The sequence below is a fragment of the Heptranchias perlo genome, chromosome 25 (assembly GCF_035084215.1).
Source record: "Heptranchias perlo isolate sHepPer1 chromosome 25, sHepPer1.hap1, whole genome shotgun sequence".
NCBI classification, from domain to species: domain Eukaryota; kingdom Metazoa; phylum Chordata; class Chondrichthyes; order Hexanchiformes; family Hexanchidae; genus Heptranchias; species Heptranchias perlo.
In genome coordinates, this window is record NC_090349.1 from 22,110,035 (window position 1) to 22,130,978 (window position 20,944).

The 20,944-nt window shown below is 40.0% G+C and overlaps 2 protein-coding genes across 10 annotated transcripts in view; one reads left to right on the forward strand and one right to left on the reverse strand.

The window, feature by feature from the left end:
• ascc2 (activating signal cointegrator 1 complex subunit 2) overlaps positions 1-1,264 on the reverse strand; it is a 52,427-nt gene extending 51,163 nt beyond the window's left edge. The window contains exon 1 of the mRNA XM_068005744.1: positions 1,163-1,264. The gene's annotated coding sequence lies outside the window, so the exon portion shown is untranslated. The remainder of the gene's footprint in view (positions 1-1,162) is intronic.
• Positions 1,265-1,376: 112 nt separating this feature from the next.
• The window catches only part of mtmr3 (myotubularin related protein 3), a 108,908-nt gene continuing 89,340 nt past the window's right edge, over positions 1,377-20,944 (forward strand). For all 9 annotated transcript variants that reach the window (XM_068005733.1, XM_068005732.1, XM_068005735.1 and 6 more), the window contains exon 1: positions 1,377-1,587. The gene's annotated coding sequence lies outside the window, so the exon portion shown is untranslated. The remainder of the gene's footprint in view (positions 1,588-20,944) is intronic.

Genomic DNA, 20,944 nt, shown 5'->3' on the forward strand with positions numbered 1-20,944 from the left:
TTTTAAACAATGATCTGAGTTGGCAATTTGATGGAGGGGGTAGGCCACATTCCTCAAGGCATAACTTTTAAGCTACTACCTGAATGTAAAACAGATTTTTATATATATCACAGCCAGTATAAATTAGAAATAGGAACATAAGCAATTGCACACAATTTGTCAGCATCTATCAATAGAAAAGATAGGATAACATTTGGGATGTGTACACTACCTCAACTAGTTATATGCAAAATATTAACCTGTGTCACTTCACAGATGTTGACAGACCCACCATGTATTTCCATAATTTTCTGATTTTCAACATTTGCAGGTTTTCTGCTTTTTATTTAAGTATAAAAATTTTAAGGAGCATTTCCTCAATAACATAAAATAAGAACTTAAAGAAGTCTGTGTAAAGAGATGCTTCCCTTCCTCCACACTTTTGTACTCATTACGGCATGGAATGCCAGTGCCAAAGAATGGAACACTTCTTCCACTTTTGACAGAGTGCCAGCATCAAGCATTACCACATCAGATACAGTATAGGCCAGATGCAGGGTAAAATATCCTCTACTCCAAAGTAAGCCAAACGTAACTTCAAAACAGTGTAGTCATTCAATTTATCCATTTCTCATAGCAATGGTTCTTGCAACATAAGAAGTCTGCCAATTTCCATTAAATCATATGCAGGAATTGTAGTCACAACAAATCACTCAAATTCATTCCACATACAACCAGAGAACGGAGAATTTTATCCGGACGGCGGACAGTGTTGCGCTCATGACTAATTTGTCAGAATACTGGGAATCCAGGCATCTACCTGGAGACAGTACACCGCGGTCATGAGACAATATGAGTAGTATTGTGTATCTGTTTTACACGACATAGATAAAACTTCGCTCCAAAACCCTAGCTGAGCTAATTCAGTGAGCAATGCTATGCAATCAAAACCGAGAACGGATCCATTATTGCACAAAATCCAACCTGGGCTGGATACACTTCCCTTCCTATGCTACGCATAAACAATATATGTGACCTCAGAGAAACACTTCATCATGAGTTCTTCTTTTTGATAAAGAAACGGATCCTGTGTAATAACAGTTACACTTCACAAAACTATTCTGTTAAAGGTTAAACCTCAGAATAACTTCACTTAAATTAAAGCATACAAATCTTCAAATACCGTCAACCTGGCTCCTCCAACCTGCTGCCCAACAAGCACTTCCGGTTCAGAGAGCGTTTCTACGGAGTTGACGTGGCAGTAGGTTAATTTTAAAACAAATCGCCGATTGCAAGCTGCCCCTGCCGCGGTTCACCAGAGGTGGCGCTCGCACCCGCGAGCGCCTTCACTCCGCGACGGCCTCCTCATGACGTAGTGTTTTTAGTTGACGTTGCCCTCCCCTCCCGCCGCCATGTTCTGAGCAAGGATCCCATCTCTGTGGAAAGAAAAATAATAACAAATCATAATGGTCATTCTTCGGTGAAAAAAAAAGGCAGCTCTGGTCATCTGCGGCGTCTGCTTTCCCGTGTTCCCGGAGAGAGAATCTCCCTTTTTTAAAATTTTGTTTCTGTTGAGGGGAAGAAGCCGGTGGCTGCTCTGGCACTCAGGTTAGTTTACAAGTTGTTTGCTTTCAGGGTGTCCGCCCTCCATCTTGACAGCGTACAGGGATATGCGCCGATTACGGTCCGGTGGGCATCTTTCGTATTTTTTTATAAGTCTGCCCGTTTATTTCTGAGGTGACCTGTTCATGTCCTATTGAAAAAAATCATCCCCGGATAGCATCCAGTAATGCACGATAGTCCGGAGGCAGCTTTTAGATTAAATGGAGCAGTCGCTGCTTATTGAATGAGTTGCCTTGCGCTCACTTTAATGGTGATTAGTTGCGTGGGGGTTTGGTGCAGCTCAGCTGATGTGGTTGCTATTCGCTGCTGTCCAACGTGGCTGGATTTCTTTTTAACTCATCGGTGTGTTTATAATGAAATAGCTCCGCTACGTTTTCCCTTTATTGTTTCCCAGTTCTGATGATGCTTGAATATCAAATGCATTACAATTCGCTTTTTTATGTGAGAGGATTGGCACATTTTCTTCCAGTTGATTCAGCAGTTGACGTTTTTCTGATTTGTATATATGAAAACATTAGTAATTCACCGGAGTAAATATTGTTTGTAAACAGGATAGAATAAACCGTGATCATTTAAGTACCCGCCTTTGTAGATGTTTAAGGATCGATTTTTAATTTATGTTTTATGTAAAGTGGATCCATGGGATACAGTTACATAAATGCCATTTTATTTTGATATCTGATTTATAATTACTATCATTTAGCATTTACTGAAATAAAGCCATGTGTAATTCGCACTACAATATGATTGCTAATAAATCACATGCTTCCGAGCTACCTGTATTATTTTGATGTAAGGTTTATAACGCAGTATGCATAGCATTTACAAATCCAGTAAAAGCCAGTGTATTATTTTCAAGCAAAACACTCATCCCATCAGCTGATGTTTTACAAGCCTCACCAACTGTCATCTTGTATGTTGTTAAAAAAAAATAAGTTTCTTTCCATCACCTAATTTGACATGTTACAACAAAACCTGGCAGGCTTAAAGGCAGTGGTAAGGAAATTTTGGTGACAATGGACAATATGAATTCAAATGGCAAAACTCAACAAATGGAAGAAAAGGTTGTGTTGAAGGTATCATACTCATGATGTTTGGAAGTTACTTGAATATTGCTCTAGTGGTTTACATCATGTGAATCCCCAGGAGGGTACTGCTGCCTTGCAACACATTAGCTTTTGTTTATTGTGCATATTTTCTTTTTATTTGATATATAGTGATAACAATCTATGTCTGAGCATTTTATAAGTAAGCATTTTAACTAAAGTTCACATTTTTAAAATGGAATTTAATGCACAGATTGGTCTCTGTAAGGCTTTTTTATTCAACAAGTTTGTGACCCTTTGTAGTTTACCAAATAGCGTAAAATCCTTGTATTATGTGTATTAAGAATAATGAGAATACTTACTGAAATTTCAGGACTTTTCAGAAGTCAGAATATTCAGTTGGATATAAATGACTACAATACCTTTTGATCACTCTGGAGCTTCAATTGCCAGCGTGAGGCAGATGTCAACTCTATGTTATGTTTGTTTCAAAATGCTGAGGGATGATTGAATAATAATGTAAGACCATTTTAGTTAGCAAAAGTACAGAATAGGGAGTGCTTAAAACAAGTGCTCTGGATTGATTTATATAAATATCCTAATCCAAGCAAGAATGTTATAATGTGATAAATTATTATTTTTCAGTAAAATAATATAGCAAATGGTATTACAACCCTGGTCTACATTATATATTGTAAACCTTCCTTTTCCTGTGATAGAAAGCTGACCAGTAAAAGTTAGTGGCTGCAAGAGAGTAACTGCTGGTGGTCATGTACAATAGGAACTTAATAGCAATATTCAAAGAAAACTCAATAAACTTAATTTTTTGTGTGTATTTGTGAGTATAAAATTAAATGTCTAGAACTGTACTTGAGTATACAGTGACACACTAGAGGGGTTTTGAAGATGTTGTAACCAAAAGAGCTTTGCTTTTGTGGTTTGATTTAAGTGCTAACTTCTAGAGTGTATTACATTCCTGTAACTTACTCTCAGCCATCTGTTATTCTCTTTTTAAGGTTAGTTTTAGGAAATTCTTTTCTTCTTACGATGATGGTCCCTTGACTTTCTCACATAATCACTTATAGAATTGTTTAGCCAATGCTTCACTGTACTATTGTTGTTGTGAACATCTCTGGATTGCAATCTCAACAAGCAGAGAATTTGTACATTGGTTCAATTAGTCAGAACATGGCACAAAACAACTGAAGTTTTGCAGTAAAATATGTCCAAAAGTAACTAATGCTGTAACGTTTTGATATATAGCTATAACAATTAAACTATTACTTCTGGAGACAATTTATTGCAGATCTTTGGTTTTCTTGAGCCCTAATCAGACTTTTGGCATCTCTATGTATGTATATCATGATCAGCATATGTTACTGTTGGACATAATACATCTTATTAACCTGCCCATAGTCTGTTGCATTCATATTCTGTTGGGTCTGGGGAACTAAAATGTTTGTCGTATTAGCTTCTTGCCCAAAGTCATTTTAGACAGACGTTAGATAATGATTGCTATTTATTTAAAATGTTTAAATCCAAGCAGTTTTTTTAACAAGATTCTGACTGCTTTCTGATTTGGTAACTGGATATAATAGTTCTCTGCCAAGCTTTTCTTTAGGTAAGGTGACTTTTAGTGTGCACCTGAATACCAGTAATGAATATATGTCTTGACAAATGTCTTTGTAAATAGTATATTTTTTTTCCTGAAAAAAGCTCCTATATGCTTCATTACATAAGATTAAATATATGTGTATTTTTATTGGGATTTGTAACTACCTTTTTATTCATCTGGCAGTTTTCAACCCTCCCCCTGAAGGCATTAGGTCATTGCTTGGCTACAGTTCTAAGAACAGTGGTTGGTCTCTTGTACCTTGCACAAGTAGTCATTCTTCATGTGTGAGCCCAGTCAGTAAGTGTCAGCAGCCTATTAGAGCTGAGCCTGATCCTATCCTTGCCCGATCCTATCTGTACTAGACATGTACGTGCATACTTTCAGCGTGAGTCACTGGATATTGATTGGAAGCAGGAATCCTGCCTGAGTTTGTAAACTCCAGACTAGGGGTGCTGAGACCAATTGTTGTGTCCCTGCTGCTGCCTATTGAGATCAACAAGCTTGGCATAAACCAGGGATCAAACCTGGAACCCTCTAAGAATTCTGGCCTCTAGGGCATCCCCTACTCCCTTCATCCACCGTTGGCAGTCGCGTCTTCAGCTGTCTGGGCCCTAAGCTCTGGAATTCCCTCCCTAAACCTCTCCGCCTCTACCTCTCTCTACTCCTTTAAGACTCTCCTTAAAATCTACCTCTTTGACCAAACTTTTGGTCACCTGTCTTAATATCTCCTTATGTGGCTCGGTGTTGAATTTAGTTTGATAGTCACTCCTTTGAAGCACCTTGGGACGTTTTACTACGTTAAAGGCTCTATATAAATGCAAGTTGTTGGTGTTGTCGCTCCTCTCTCCTCCTTTAAGACCCTCCTCAAAACCTGCCTCTTTGACCAAGCTTTTAGTCACCCGTCCGAATGTCACCTTCTTTGGCTTGGTATCGCTTTTTGTCGTCTTATGCTCCTGTGAAGCGCTTTGGGACATTTTACCATTAAATGCGCAATATAAATGCAAATTGTTGTTGTTGTAATCACAGTTTACATGCCAGCAGTAGCTCTTGCTTATCTCCACATTTTCCTTTTTACATGTCTAGTAGACAAATGCAGACACAACCTCCCTGTTTGAAACCTTCAGGCTAGCTTCTGCCCTGCTCACTGAACGAAGACCACCCAGATTAAAATCACAAATGTCGCACAATGTGACTGATTACAGTGTGTTATTCCTTCTCAAACTCTGCAGCTGCCATGCCGTAATCCTCCATTGCATGTTGTTCAGAGAGGTTTGATGAAGGTAGTGCAGTAGATGTGTATATGCACTTTCAAAGGCATTTGATGAAGTACCATGTACTATGCTTATTTGGAAAATTGAAGCACATGGTATTAAAGGGACAGTGGTAACTTGGGTACATAATTGGCTAAGAGATAGGAGGCAGAGAGTAGTGGTGAATGAATGATTTTCTGACTGGAGAAAAGTATGCAGTGGGATCCCTAGGGTCGGTATTATGACCATTGCTTTTCTTGTTATATATAATTATCCTGGACTTGGGTAAAGGGAGTACAGTTTTGAAGTTTGCGGATGATACAAAACTTGGCAATGTGGTAAGTAGTGCGCAGGATAGTATAGTAGCAGACTTCAGGAGGACATAGACAGACTGATGAAATGGGCAGGCGCATGGCAGATGCAATTTAATGTGATTAAGTATGAAGTGATGCACTTTGGGAGGAGCAACATGGAGAGGCAGTATAATCTAAATGATACTATTTTGAGAGGGGTGCAAGAGCAGAGGGACCTGGATAGCATATTCACAAATGTTGGAAGGTGGCAGGGCAAGTTGATAAGGTGGTTAAGAAAGTGTATGGGATACTTGGCTTTGTAAGTAGGGGCATTGAATACAAAAACAAGGAAGTCATGCTAAACCTTTACAAATCACTGGTTAGGCCTCAGCTGGTTTATTGCGTACAATTCTGGGCACCACACTTTAGGAAGGATGCCAAGGCCTTGGAGAGGGTACAGAGGAGGTTTACCGGGATGATACCAAAAATGAAGGACTTCATTTATGTGGAGAGATTGGAGAAGCTGGGATTGTTCTCCTGAGAGCAGAGAAAATTACAGGGAGACCTAATAGAGATATTCAGAATTGTGAAGGGTTTTGATAGAGCAGTCAGGGAGAAACTGTTTTCTCTGGCAAGTGGGTCAACAACCAGAGGTCATGGATTTAAAATAATTGGCAAAAAAACTAGAGGGGAATTGAGGAGACATTTTTTGACACTGAGTTGTTAAGATCTGGGACGCACTTCCTGAAAGGTTGGTGGAATCAGATTCCATAGGAACTTTCAAAAGGCAATTGGACATGTACTTGAAGAGGACTAATTTGCAGGGTTATAGGGAAAAAGCTGGGGTGTGGGACAGCTCTTACAAAGAGCCGGCACAGGCATGATGGGCTGAATGGCCTCCTTCTGTGCTGTAAGATTCTATGAAACTCTGCACATTTGCCGCTTACTCCATTTTATTCCCAGCCAGTCTGAACCAGGCCATATGAAACTTTGGCCTTGTGTTCAATCCACAACTGAACTTCAAACCCCACATACTTTCAAACCCCAAAATATTTACTTTTATCTCTGCAACATCACCTGATTCCACTGCCACTGATACCTTTATCCATGCTTTTGTCACTTCAAGACTCATGCTGGCCTCCTGCCACCGATCAACTCCCAACTTGTTCAAAACTCTGTTAGCCATATCTTGTACAACAGTTAGTTCTGCTTGGCCATCACTCCCATCCTCAATGATCTAATTTTGCCCCCTGTCCACCAAAACACTTCAGCTAAAATCCTCATCGTCATATCTCTTCATGGCCTCTTCCTAGTCTATTCTCTGCAACCCCTTCCAGCCTTAAGCTCCCTCCTGCATCCTTTGGTCCTCTAACTCTGCCTTTTCTGTATCTCCACCCCCCCCCCCACACTTCTGTTTGCTCCACCATCGGCAGCAAAACGTTCAGCCACCTTAGCCTGACTCTCTGAAATTTCCTCATTACACCCCTTGGCCTCTTCATGTCTTTTTCTACCTTTAAAAATCTCAAAACCTTGGGATGTTTTCTGTCTTAAGGCACTATATGAATGTAAGTTGTGGCCTGTACTAAGCTAACTGACAGTCATCGACCTGAAATGTTAACTGTTTCTTTCTCCATAGACGCTGCCTGACTTGCTGAGTATTTCCAGCATTTTCTGTTTTTATCTAAGCTAACTGATCTTAGTTGCTGTGGTGGCGAGAACACCAAAGTTAGCCTCAGCCACTTTGGGCTAGGGAGGGTGAAAAAATTGAGCCAAAGTTCCTGCTTACAGTTGTTACTGAATGTTGCTCAAAATGGCCTTTGGCTGAGAATATAATCAAGTTTAGCGGTTGCGATTCCTTTGGTTAATTAGCTTGCTGAGACTCATTGTTAGGGCTCACACATTTAAAAAATCATCATTTTGGAGAGCATAAGGTGGCTGGAGCCTTAGCTTCAGGAGAGGTGATCTGAGGGCAAAAATGAAAAGAACCGTATCTTATCAATCTGGAAAAAGAACAAAGTTGTCATTGAGTATCTTGCTTTGTCACATATTTGGAATGAACTGTAATCCTGAATGGCTGAAGAGCTGCGTGAGAAAGTAGCTGTCAATTAATGGAAAATAATGAAGTCAAATCAGCAGTGATGTTCAGGGTAATGTCAGCAAGCAATAGAATAGAGACTATTGTGTAGTTGTATAGGGGATTAGCAGATTGTCCATTTACCTTTAGTTTTGAAATTTGCCTCGATTGATGGATGAAAAATTTCCTTCTGTAACAGCCATTAGGGGGCTATATGAAATTAGTTTGGCAGACTCAATCCAGTTTTATTGGATGCAAATCCACAACACAAAATTATCCCATCATTTGACACTAATGAGCAGCCTTTCTCAGGCCAAAATAATATTTTTTGTGACAGCTGGAAAATTTGCACTGTTTGAATAGATGGCATTTTTTTAAGGTTGGCATTAGGGTACCTTTTGGTACCCTAATGCCAAACAAAGTTTAAGAAATTTTACTCTGCATATGCCTGTAGTTGATTTTGACACTGTTTACCAAGGTAGAAAATGTTTCTGTTCTAGCACTGGTATTCGCCACCTTGTTGAGAAAAAATTGCTCTTATGTAGTGGGAGAAATACTATATTTTTTATTATTGCGGTTGTTCTTTTGGTTTCATGTTGATATGCATTTTATTCACAGTATATGGTGTATTAATATAGAAATACTCCGTTTTTCCCTGTGGCCTTGTGGAGACCTGGAAAATCGCTAAAGAGCTGGTCAGCTGATGTCTGTGAGTGGTTCCGTTGAATCAACTGGCAAGTCAGCATCATTTTCATACACGAATGCTCGCGCAAAGCAGGCATTCATCGCTCCACTGGAACCACCCCCCCCCCCCCACGACAGGTGCCGCTGCCCTCTTTCCCCCCCCCCCCCCCGCGACAGGTGCCCCTCCCCTTCCCCTCGCACTCCACTGCCCCCCCCCCCCGCGACAGAAGCCCCCCCTTCATCCTATGACTGGACCCTCCCCCGTGACCTCTGATCTTCCTCTGATTTTTCCCACGCCCCCACGCACCCCCCCCCCCCCCCCCCCCCCCCCCGGCCTTTCTGATCTCTCCATTCTCTCCGCTCTCCAGCTACAGCCTTTTAACCTGATAGCTGCCAGCCAGGAAACGGAGACAGAAAATTTAAATGAGGTCCTGCCATTAAATTAGGCAGGACATCCGGCGTTCCCGGCCACTACGCCCCCCGCTCCCTCCTCGCCTTAGTGTCTAGTTTATAGTCTAGAAATTCCTGAACAGCCCACCTGGTCTTTTTAAAAATATTTTCTTTGGATGTGGGATAGGCTAGTACGGCCGCATTTATTGCCCATCTCAAGTTGCCCTGGGAAGGCAGTGGTGGGCCTTTAGTTTGAACTACTATTGTCCTTGTGCTGATTGTGCTCCCACAATGGTCTTAGATAGGGAACTCCTGAATATTGACCCAGTGACGATAATGGAATGGAGATACATGTCCATGTTAGGATGATGTGTGACTTGGAAGTGATGATGCTCCTACGGCATGGTTACTCTTGTCCTTCTCGGTGGTAGAAGTTCCAGGTTAGGGAGATGCTGTAGAAGTAACCTTAATGAATTGCTGCAGTACATTCTATAGATAGTATATATTGTAACCACAGTAGGTCAGTGATGGAGATGGTGGATATTAAGTTCAGTGGCAAGGGCACTGATCAAGCAAACAACTCTGTCCTGGATGGCGTCAAGCTTCTTGAGTGTTGTTGCAGTTGTACCCGTCCAAGTGAGTAGTGAATTCCATCATACTCTTGACCTGACCCTTGTAGATGGTGGAGAGTTTTTGAGGGGTCAGGAAGTGAGCCACACATCACAGCGTACCAAGCCTATGCCATACTCTTGTAGCCACCATATTGATATGGCTGGTGCATATGGTCACCTGTAAGATGTTGATGGTGGGAGACTCTGTGATTTTGGTGCCGTTGAAGGCTGGACTTTCTTATTACCTAGCATCTGTGGCGCGAATGTTACCTGTCATTTGTCAACCCCTGCTGGATGTTATCCAGGTCCTCCTGTAGGCTGGCATGGGCTGCTTCACTATTGGAGGAGTTGTTAATGAAGTTGAACACTGCGGAATCATTAGCGAAAGGTCCCACTCGTGACCTTATGATGGAGGCAAGATAATTGATAAAGGAGCTCAGATGGTTGGGCCAAAGACACTTTCCTGAGGAGGTCCTGCAGCAATGTCCTCGGGCTGCGATGATTGACCGTTGACAATCATAACTGTCTTTGTTTCTGTCTGGGATGACTCCAGCCACTGTTGAGTTTTCAATTGGATCCCCATTGACTTCAGTTTTTCTAGGCTCCTTGGTGTCATCCTCAGTCCAAGTTGTCTTAATGTTGAGGGCGATTACTCTCCCATCTCCTCTTGCGTCCATGTCTCAATCAAGGCTACGATGAAATTGGGAGCTGTGTGGTTCTAGACTCAAACTGAGCATCAGTAACTAGGTTATTAGTGAGTAGGTGTCACTTGATGGCACTATTGATCACTCCTTTCATCACTTTACTGATGATTGGAAAGAAGCTAATAGGGCAAAAATTACCTGGGTTACATTTATCCTGTTTTTTTATGGAGCTATCAGAGTTATCACTATTCTTGTGATTAGCTGGTTCTAAGGAGGTAAAATGTTTTGGATCCCACTGAAATATTTCTAGCCATCTTTGTCTTTTCTTCCTAGTTAGCTTACCATCTGTATTATGTATATAGTATCTCTTAGCCAGCAAGACAACTTCCAGGTCAGTTACAAGCATGTCCTAGTTCCATATTTAGTTAGCAATTTGGAATGATTTACCAAATTGTTTTTTTTAAGGTGACCAATGCATATTCGGAACTATTATTTAGCTAAGTGCTGAGTGCATATCAATGTCCTTTTAGAATTGGGAGGTGAGCTACTTATATATACTTAAATATATTTTCATTAGAAAGATCCAAAATAACAAATTAAACATGGTGCCATAATGAGCATTAAGATAAGGCTGATATATAATGAAGTGTTCTCCTGCTCTGTACCTTTTTAAAATACTAGGTAATGCAATAGGGTGCAGCTGGAGACATGAGGATAAGAACAGAAAAAAGCCATTTGTTCCAGCAACCTCATCCCTTTTTGATTGATTTCAATCCCTTCTACCTATTTTTTCACCATATCCTCAATAAATTCACTCTCTATAAATACATTCAATTGTATCTTGATCTCATCTATACCATTTGATTCAATAATCTTCCTCTTTAACTTATTCCAGAACTCTTAGCTTTTTGTGAAAAAAGATCTGACTTTCCTTCTTACTCCTAACTTACTAAATTTTGAATTATTAAAAGAGTGAAACAATTTGCCCTGATCAACATTTTAGTTAGTTCCTTCTCATGATCTTGAAAACATCAATTAGTTCACCTCAACATCTCTTTTACAAAGACAACAAGCACAATTTCCTTGGCTGCAACCAATGCCTTATACAGTAACGATGTAACAAGTAATCTGTACTTTCGATTTAGTAATAGAGTTCACTGCCTTTGATTGCTACAGCCAAGCACTGAATTGACAGTTTCATCATTTTTGTCTTGGTTTCTCACTTTTTTTCTGCATAAAACAGAGATCAAACCAAGGACTGAACATGCTGAGCCATTGTGAGAGCCCAGTTCCATAAATTTATCCATAATCAACTCTGGATCTCTTTCCTGGTATGGACACTATATGACCACACTTTTTTTTCCTTTTGCTCTCGTGTTGCAGTTTATTATTATGCACATATCCATATTGAATTAAAGGACACGAGTCAAAGCTCAGAGCCATGCTTTGCTGAACACCTCCATTCAGTCCATAAGCATGGCCCTGAGTTTCGGTCGCTTGCCATTTTAATTCAACGCCCCACTCCCACTCTGACCTCTCTGTCCTCAGCCTCCTACGCTGTTCCATTGAAGCTCAACGGAAGCTCGAGGAACAGCACCTCATCTTTACAACCTTATGGACTCAACATTGATTTCAACAGCTTCAGATCATAACCAGTGCTACCATTTTTATCAGTATGTTAAGCTGATACCATTTACAGCTCCTCTAGACCCATTTTTTAAATATAAAACAGAAAATGCTGGAAAAGCTCAGCAAGTGAGGCAGCATCTGTGGAGAAAGAGTTAACGTTTCATGTCGAAGACCATCATTTGTTTGTTTACTTGTCCCATTACCACCCCCTTTTGCCTTGCTCCATCATCCCTTCTGTCATTTATTGAGTCCTGCCCTCTACCCTATCGCAGACTTTCCCTTTTATTTTTTCCTCCCCTCCGCTCCCCCCCCACCGCCATCCCACCACCCCCTTCTTTCTCTGGCTGTGTACTTGCTTGTAAACTGTTAAATCTCTAACTTCTTCCAGTTCTGACGAAAGAGCATCAACCTGATTAATTCTGTTTCTCTCTCCACAGATGCTGCCTGAGCTGCTGAGTATTTCCATCATTTTCTGTTTATATTTCAGATTTCCAACATCTGCAGTATTTTACTTTTGTTAAAGAATAACAGTGTTTCATATATCCAGATTTTGTGCTCCAAATGGGAAGGATTGCTGAATTAGTTAGTGCTATCTATCATGTTAAGTAAAGTACCTGGGAGACAATTGACTAGTGATAAATAACTGATGATATTGTGAATAGAAACATACTATCCTTTTAGTAATCCTGGTAATTTTACGCGTTAAAATTTCACTGTAATACACGGACAGTGAGCTAGTTATTGAAACCGTCTGAGTTGGTCACAGGAGGTTGAATTTCAAGGAATAAACATAATCTGCTATATCCTCAAACTGTTTCCAAAAATTTATCATACTGTTCTACTCTAATGTATCAAAGGAAAGTACTATACTATTAATTGTAACTAATTGATTATTCAGAACTGTTGTAGTGATTATTGGGAATTAATTTTTTGGTAATCTTGCAATACTAAAGCATAATCCTTAATCCATACATTCATTGAGTGTGTGTCACTGTGCATCATAATAAGGAATGCACTAGCCAGCATTATCACTATGAGCTGTTGTCAGCAAAAATGATCCAAAATCAAATATAACCACTCCATTGCAATGTACATTTAAGAAAAATACTCCAATAATGTCATGGCTAAAATCAAATTCTGAGTTCAAAGCACAGTTAGTAAGTTATATGAAACGTGAACACAATAATGGAATTCGGGCCTTGTAATGCTTCCCCCTTGCCATAGCAAGTTTATTGATTATGTATATGAGCCATACAGACCAGGAAGGTTCCTGGTTCGATCCCTGGTCTATGCAGAGTTAGCTACTCTCAGCCAAGACAATGATAAGGGTGCTACAGTTAAACTCTTCTCAGTGGCCTTTGTTTAGGGACAGAAAATCAGGCAGGGTCCCCACTCCTGATCACTTTCTAGGGTCACCTGCTGAATTTGTGCTTGTATGGGGATGGGATCGATGACCTGATTGGATAGCCTGCCAACTCTCATTCTCAGGGTTCACTCATGAATGATGACCATTTGGTTGAGATACCAGAGTACCTATGTGACTTTACCTCTACAAGGAGATTATGTCCAGGAAAGTGGGTGGGGAGGGGGTGGAATTTGTTGTCCTGCGATTACTTCTGAATATTTGTTATTCTTTTATGTTTTATGTTGTGCAAATAATTTCAGTTTTTTTATGAACTGACATCAAATCACATAGCATGTAAGGGAGTATTCTAGGTGTCCATGATACTTCTTTTTTAAAAAAAAATTCAGGCATTTGGTGTTAGTGGAAATGTAGGTTCAGCAGAAGTTGACTAATAAAGTTCTTGAATTGATATAAATGTTCTGATGGATTTTGAGGAATTCATGTTTGCATTCTTGTTGACGAGAGTATGAGTGGCTCAGCAGGATTTGACCTTCACTTTGAAAGCAATTTTAGCAGACGTGGAGAGGAGGAGTAAGAGAAGGGAAAAAATTGAAAGGTCTATGTTCTCTTTATTCTTCAAAAGCATACATTAGTTTTTTAATGCAGCCGACGCTTAAAGTTGTTTATTTCAGATTATCTGTTAATTAGATTGTTTTTCAAGCGGTAAACACCCGTGCTGTTTTATTTAAGTATCTTTGTTTCAAATATTAGATGATTGGATTTATTTTCCCCAAAAAATGACATTGAATTAATGAGAGTAGATGGAAGGCACCCTGAACTCAGCTGTTTGTTTCCAAATCCTGCCTCTGATGCTTATAGAATTGAAGGATACGGTAAATTCACTGTTGTCAGTCACTGTATCATATGTTGTCTCTGAAATGAGCTCCGTTGGAAATTGTAAGGCAAGTTTGCTTGCCCTTGTAGGGATAGCAAGAGGTTTTTTTCTTTTAAATCTTTTTTAAAAATTTGGGTACGCTTGATATAAAATCGCTGTTATGAATGGACATTGATGTGACTTGATTGGTTAATGTCCAATAATTTGTTTTTATTTATCTAGGTTAATTAACTATAAATGAGTAGAAGAGTGCAGCAGTTAACTAATTAAAGATACCCTAACACATCATTATTTTACATTCATTAGAGAGGTGACTTTAATCCAGTCAATATCATATGGGCTTGCACTCTGATTCCAAGATTAAAAAGATAGTACTACTACTACTACTACTACGACTACAACAACAACAACGTGCATTTGTATAGTGTCTTTAACGTAGTAAAACGTCCCACGGTGCTTCACAGGAGCATAATCGGACAAAAGTTCACACCGAGCCAAAGAAGGAGACATTAGGACTGGTGACCAAAAACTTTTCTAAGAGTTTGAAGGAGGAGAAAGAGGTGGAGAGATTTAGGGAGGGAATTCCAGAGCTTAAGGCCTGGACGGCTGAAGGCACAGGTGCACCACACATTCATACATCCCATAATTCTTAATCATTTTTGCTGAGATTCAAAACATTTTTTTAAAATTCAGGTAATTAGAGCAATTGTATGATAAATCACATTATGAATGTGGATTGCACAGTTTATAAATCCAACAAAGTTGATGGGTTTACTTACCAACAGTGGGAGGGAGATAATAAGGAGTTGTAGAGAAAATGTGCTGATTAATGATTTTATTATATTTGCATGGGAACTTTGTACTTTGTGGCTTCATTTTGTAAATGACTTGTTACAGGGAGTATTGTGAGGCTCTGCTGCTGGTGTGGCGAGCCTTGTCAAACACGACAGCAAAAACCACAGCTACTTTGTTGCAGCTCTACCAGCTAACCTTCACACCAAACTGCCTTAATTTCTACCCTTATATTTATAGAAGTGTGAACAGAAGCAGGTTTAGAAGTCTGAAGAATATCAATCTACAGGATATTGCTGTCATATTCTTACCAATAAGTCGTCCAGAAACATTTTTATTTGTTTCAGACAGTAATCAAGATAGCAATAGGAAGCACAAGGAGACAATATTGCAAGCTTTGAGATTCATCTAAGCTGTAACATTTTAAATTGAACTTCAGTCGTGAATGGTGGTGGACAATTAAACAACTAACGGGAGGAGGAGGCTCTGCAAACATCCCCATCCTCAATGATGGCGGAGTCCAGCACGTGAGTGCAAAAGACAAGGCTGAAGCATTTGCAACCATCTTCAGCCAGAAGTGCCGAGTGGATGATCCATCTCAGCCTCCTCCCGATATCCCCACCATCACGGAAGCCAGTCTTCGACCAATTCGATTCACTCCACGTGATATCAAGAAACGGCTGAGTGCACTAGATACAGCAAAGGCTATGGGCCCCGACAACATCCCAGCTGTAGTGCTGAAGATGTGTGCTCCAGAACTAGCTGCGCCTCTAGCCAAGCTGTTCCAGTACAGCTACAACACTGGCATCTACCCGACAATGTGGAAAATTGCCCAGGTATGTCCTGTCCACAAAAAGCAGGACAAATCCAATCCGGCCAATTACCGCTCCATCAGTCCACTCTCAATCATCAACAAAGTGATGGAAGGTGTCGTCCACAGTGCTGTCAAGAGGCATTTACTCACCAATAACCTGCTCACCGATGCTCAGTTTGGATTCCGCCAGGACCACTCGGCTCCAGACCTCATTACAGCCTTGGTCCAAACATGGATAAAAGAGCTGAATTCCAGAGGTGAGGTGAGAGTGACTGCCCTTGACATCAAGGCAGCATTTGACCGAGTGTGGCATCAAGGAGCCCTAGTAAAATTGAAATCAATGGGAATCAGGGGGAAAACTCTCCAGTGGCTGGAGTCATACTTAGCATAAAGGAAGATGGTAGTGGTTGTTGGAGGCCAATCATCTCAGCCCCAGGACATTGCTGCAGGAGTTCCTCAGGGCAGTGTCCTAGACCCAACCATCTTCAGCTGCTTCATCAATGACCTTCCCTCCATCATAAGGTCAGAAATGGGGATGTTCACTGATGATTGCACAGTGTTCAGTTCCATTTGCAACCTCTCAAATAATGAAGCAGTCCGAGCCCGCATGCAGCAAGACCTGGACAACATCCAGGCTTGGGCTCATAAGTGGCAAGTAACATTCGCGCCAGACAAGTGCCAGGCAATGACCATCTCCAACAAGAGAGAGTCTAACCACCTCCCCTTGACATTCAACGGCATTACCATCGCTGAATCCCCCACCATCAACATCCTGGGGGTCACCATTGACCAGAAACTTAACTAGACCAGCCATATAAATACTGTGTCTACAAGAGCAGGTCAGAGGCTGGGTATTCTGCGGCAAGTGACTCACCTCCTGACTCTCCAAAGCCTTTCCACCATCTACAGGGCACAAGTCAGGAGTGTGATGGAATACTCTCCACTTGCCTGGATGAGTGCAGCTCCAACAACACTCAAGAAGCTCGACACCATCCAAGATAAAGCAGCCCGCTTGATTGGCACCCCATCCACCACCCTAAACATTCACTCCCTTCACCACCGGCGCACTGTGGCTGCAGAGTGCACCATCCACAGGATGCACTGCAGCAACTCGCCAAGGCTTCTTTGACAGCACCTCCCAAACCCGCGACCTCTACCACCTAGAAGGACAAGAGCAGCAGGTACATGGGAACAACACCACCTGCACGTTCCCCTCCAAGTCACGCACCATCCCGACTTGGAAATATATCGCTGTTCCTTCATTGTCGCTGGGTCAAAATCCTGGAACTCCCTTCCTAACAGCACTGTGGGAGAACCGTCACCACACGGACTGCAGCGGTTCAAGAAGGCGGCTCACCACCACCTTCTCGAGGGCAATTAGGGATGGGCAATAAATGCCGGCCTCGCCAGTGACGCCCACATCCCGTGAACGAATTTTTAAAAAATTTACTCTTAATCAGGGTGTGTAATTACTTGAATTTGATTGGTGCACACTAATTGACAAACAAGTTCAAATAATGGACTGGCATCAACAAAGACCATAGTACTGATTGAAACAGATGAATTGAAATTTTACTTTCACTGCAGCTGCGCTTAGGAAAGCTGAAGCAGAATGTGAAAAGTATTCAAAAATTCTCCTGATCTCTAAATTTCAGAGTTCAAAATTGAGACATTGGAAATTTATTCAAAGCAAAACAGCAAATCTCCCTTACGTTGATTGTTTCAGAGACAGATCCTGTTTGTCATGCTCGATGATATTGTAAACTGGCAAATTCCTCACAGCTAATGAACTACAAGGTGCCCAAAAAAATTTGATAGACAATTAGTAGATTAGCATTTGCAAAAATGGGAAAAGAGCAACTGATCTAGTTAAGTGTATATTGTGTTAAAGTACTATAAAATTTCAGTATGTAGATTTAAAAAAAAAAATTCTGTGTATGAATCTAAAAACTGCATTGTCTCGTCAGCACAGGTTTCTTTTTCATGTACCATTGTAAACTGTAGTTGCTTGGCTGTGGAAGAAAATTGCACTCCAATGTAATTTCAAGATTTAAAAAAAATAACTGAAATAAAGATGAGAAATTGGGTGGTAAAACACTGACTTCTGCTATTCAAATCTGGCATCTTGGCAATCTTTGAAGACTTGTGTTGCTGATATCAATTAGTGGAAAATGATGAAAATTGTTCTTGCACTCTTCAAGAGCCATGTTTACCACGTCAACACATGAATGTGATATAAATTATACTCTTGGTTGCTCTTACAAGCAGCCTGAAAGGAGTTTTTCATTGTTGACGGTGATAGACAAAGATAGATTGATAGATATCCTTGTGATCCTTCTGCTAGCATCAAAAATGTAACTGGAATTCTTGTACCTAATTTTGACATTTCAGTACAATATAACAACAAAGAAAATCTGCAGTGACACAGTAAGAGTAACAATCATTGAAAGTTTTATTTGCTGTTTTCACCTTGCTAATCGTTGATAATTTTAGATTTATAAAAGGCTACCTACTGAAAATGTTCAGCTTCAGATGAGGATCAATTTTGGTCAGACTGTACAAAAATGACCATATTACTGCAATGTAGAACACTGACAATCCCAAGGAGTAAGCACCCTCCATGTATATATGTGCATTAAAAAGGGACACAAAAAGCTGGTGGAATTGTAAGTCCAACATGAGGCAAGAAAGCCCTGATGATCTAATAAAAATTAACAAAAAATCAAGTAAACTCAAAATAGGAGAATAACTCTGAGAACTACACTCAGGTATGCTAAATATAAGCAGCCCCAGAGGATCGCCTACCTCCTGCTACTTTAATGCCCTCATTCACCCTTGATGCCAACACTTATAGCGATGCTTCACAGTCTCCTATAACATTGAGTTACCTGATAATTGCCTTTTACAGTACGGCAGAAACTTAGCCTGATTTAGTTTGGGAGAATACATAATAATGACATCTGACTAGACCATCTTCCAAAGCATTGGGATCCAAGCAGACTGTAAATGCAGTGCTGGCTGGTGTCACATAATACCGCTAAGTGCAGTAAACAGAAGACCAATAATATAGACCATGCTAGGATTCAGGAAAAATCGCCACCACCAGTCCCGGAAGACATTCAATACCAGTTATGTCAAGGGGCCTACTTAAAAAGTTGTAACTAAGACTATTGGATCCCTGAGCAGGCCAAAATCTAAAATGTGTTTTTTAAATGGCTGTGAAGCAACAGGAACTGTTAAGTCACATTTACTACCTTAGAACTGCAGTGAGAGCACTGCAGTTGTGCAGTTTATAAATTAAATGATGCAAAATGTGCTTTTTTAAAACTCTGCTCTGAAAAGGAAGAACTTGCATTTATATAGCACCATTCATAACATTAGAATTTCACAGCCAATGAATATCTTTTAAAGCGCTGTCATTGTTTTGGAGGCAAGCACGATAGCCAATTTGCACACAGCAAAGATCTTTTCTACCTTGGTTTAACATTTCATCCAAAAGACAGCATCTTTGACAATGCAACATTTCCTCAATACTGCACTGCAAAGTCAGCCTAGATTACGTGCTCACGGTTTGAACCCACAACCACCTGTCTCAAAGGTAAGGGTACTACTACTAAGTCAAACTTACACTTAAACTCTGGAGTTTTCTGCTTGTGCACAGAGCAGCTCACTACTTTCTGTCCATCAGAGTGAATGGGCAGAAAATTGCAGACTGGCAAGCATACAAGTGGAAAACCTCAGCCTCTGTTTGAGTAGAAGATTTAACATCCTGAAGTTATATACACAATGTTCGAGTGGAATTAGTTGAATTGACTGTGAACCTACTATATTACAATAGTGGTCAAGAGGTATTGTCACTACTGGAAAGTGTTTGCATTGTAGATGATATCTATATTTGCCAATGATGTTCCTACCATCATGAAGAAATAGTATCCTTGGACATACATTTGAGTTATGTTAACAGTTAACACTATTAACAGTGTTGTACAGAAAAGCACATGGCAATAGTATGCACTGCTGTATGTGTTGGTATGTACACCAAAATTGAGCTTTTAGGGCAATATTTAACAAGCACTAAGCTGGCCAGAAGTCCAGACAACATTGGGATCATCAATTGAGAAAGAATTCCACAAAAGGCTTCTACAACAGTGTTATAAATTTGTGAAAGCAAAATGAATACTGCTTGAAATTATTATGGCCACATATGGACATTATTAAGATCTTAGAATAGATTACCTGCAAATTGTGATCCCAACCGTATAGTTTTACAGATTTAAACTATGCTTTGATCACTGACTCGTTAATTCGTACTTTTTTTTATTTTAGAAATTTTTTGCACTTTTTAAAAATTTCAAATCTTTCCGTTCTTTTGATGTATGTAAGCCTTATCAGCTTTTTAATGTGAACAACAGGATAATAAATTTACAACCAAATGTTTGTACAGAGTCTATTTTACCTGCAGTATTTTGCAATTAGTAGCTTTACGATGCTTGCATAAATCTGGAATCCTAAAATCCAGAACACATTTCATCACTACGTGCTTAAGATCTGCTTTTAAGCTAGAAAATATTGGGATGGATTTCTCTCTTGAATATGTGCCAATGTTGACCTGGAAATTTAAAAAAATAAATTCTGATAGGTCATCGGTTGACTACTGAGGATAAATACTTTTCTAGCCATGCAAACAGATTATTTAAATGCAAATTGTGATTTTTTTTAATTATTGAAAACTGCTTTCCTTCAAAGTGCATTATAATCCTTTTTCCCCTTATGGCAGTCAAAAGACTGGGGAACGGCAGTTATGGGGACTGAAAAGAAAGAAAAAAGTAACTTCAGTCCTACCCTCCAGAAATGTGCAACCTGCAGCATGATAATAGAGTAGCATTCCTAGCTCTAAACTTAATATTTTTTTGAATAATACAATTGTTAAGCAGACCCAAATTTTAATTCATGTCCCAAATTCCTGGCTACCAACCATAGGACCATGTTTTTTCTCCCCTCCTTTCACATCTTGTTAAGTTAAAATTTTATCTGTGTAATGCATATTTGAAAGGTACAACAGATTACCTTTAAATTTATATACAATTTATTATTACCTCTAATAATAATGGACTCAAATGCTGGCTTCAGTAATATATGATAAAACAGCTTCATCATTACATTATATGTGGTGCCAAGATGAATGTGAGATCTTTGCAATGCAGTGAGCTGCTTTAAATGTACTGGGATTTGTTTTCTGTGGAAAAAATAATAAGAAGAA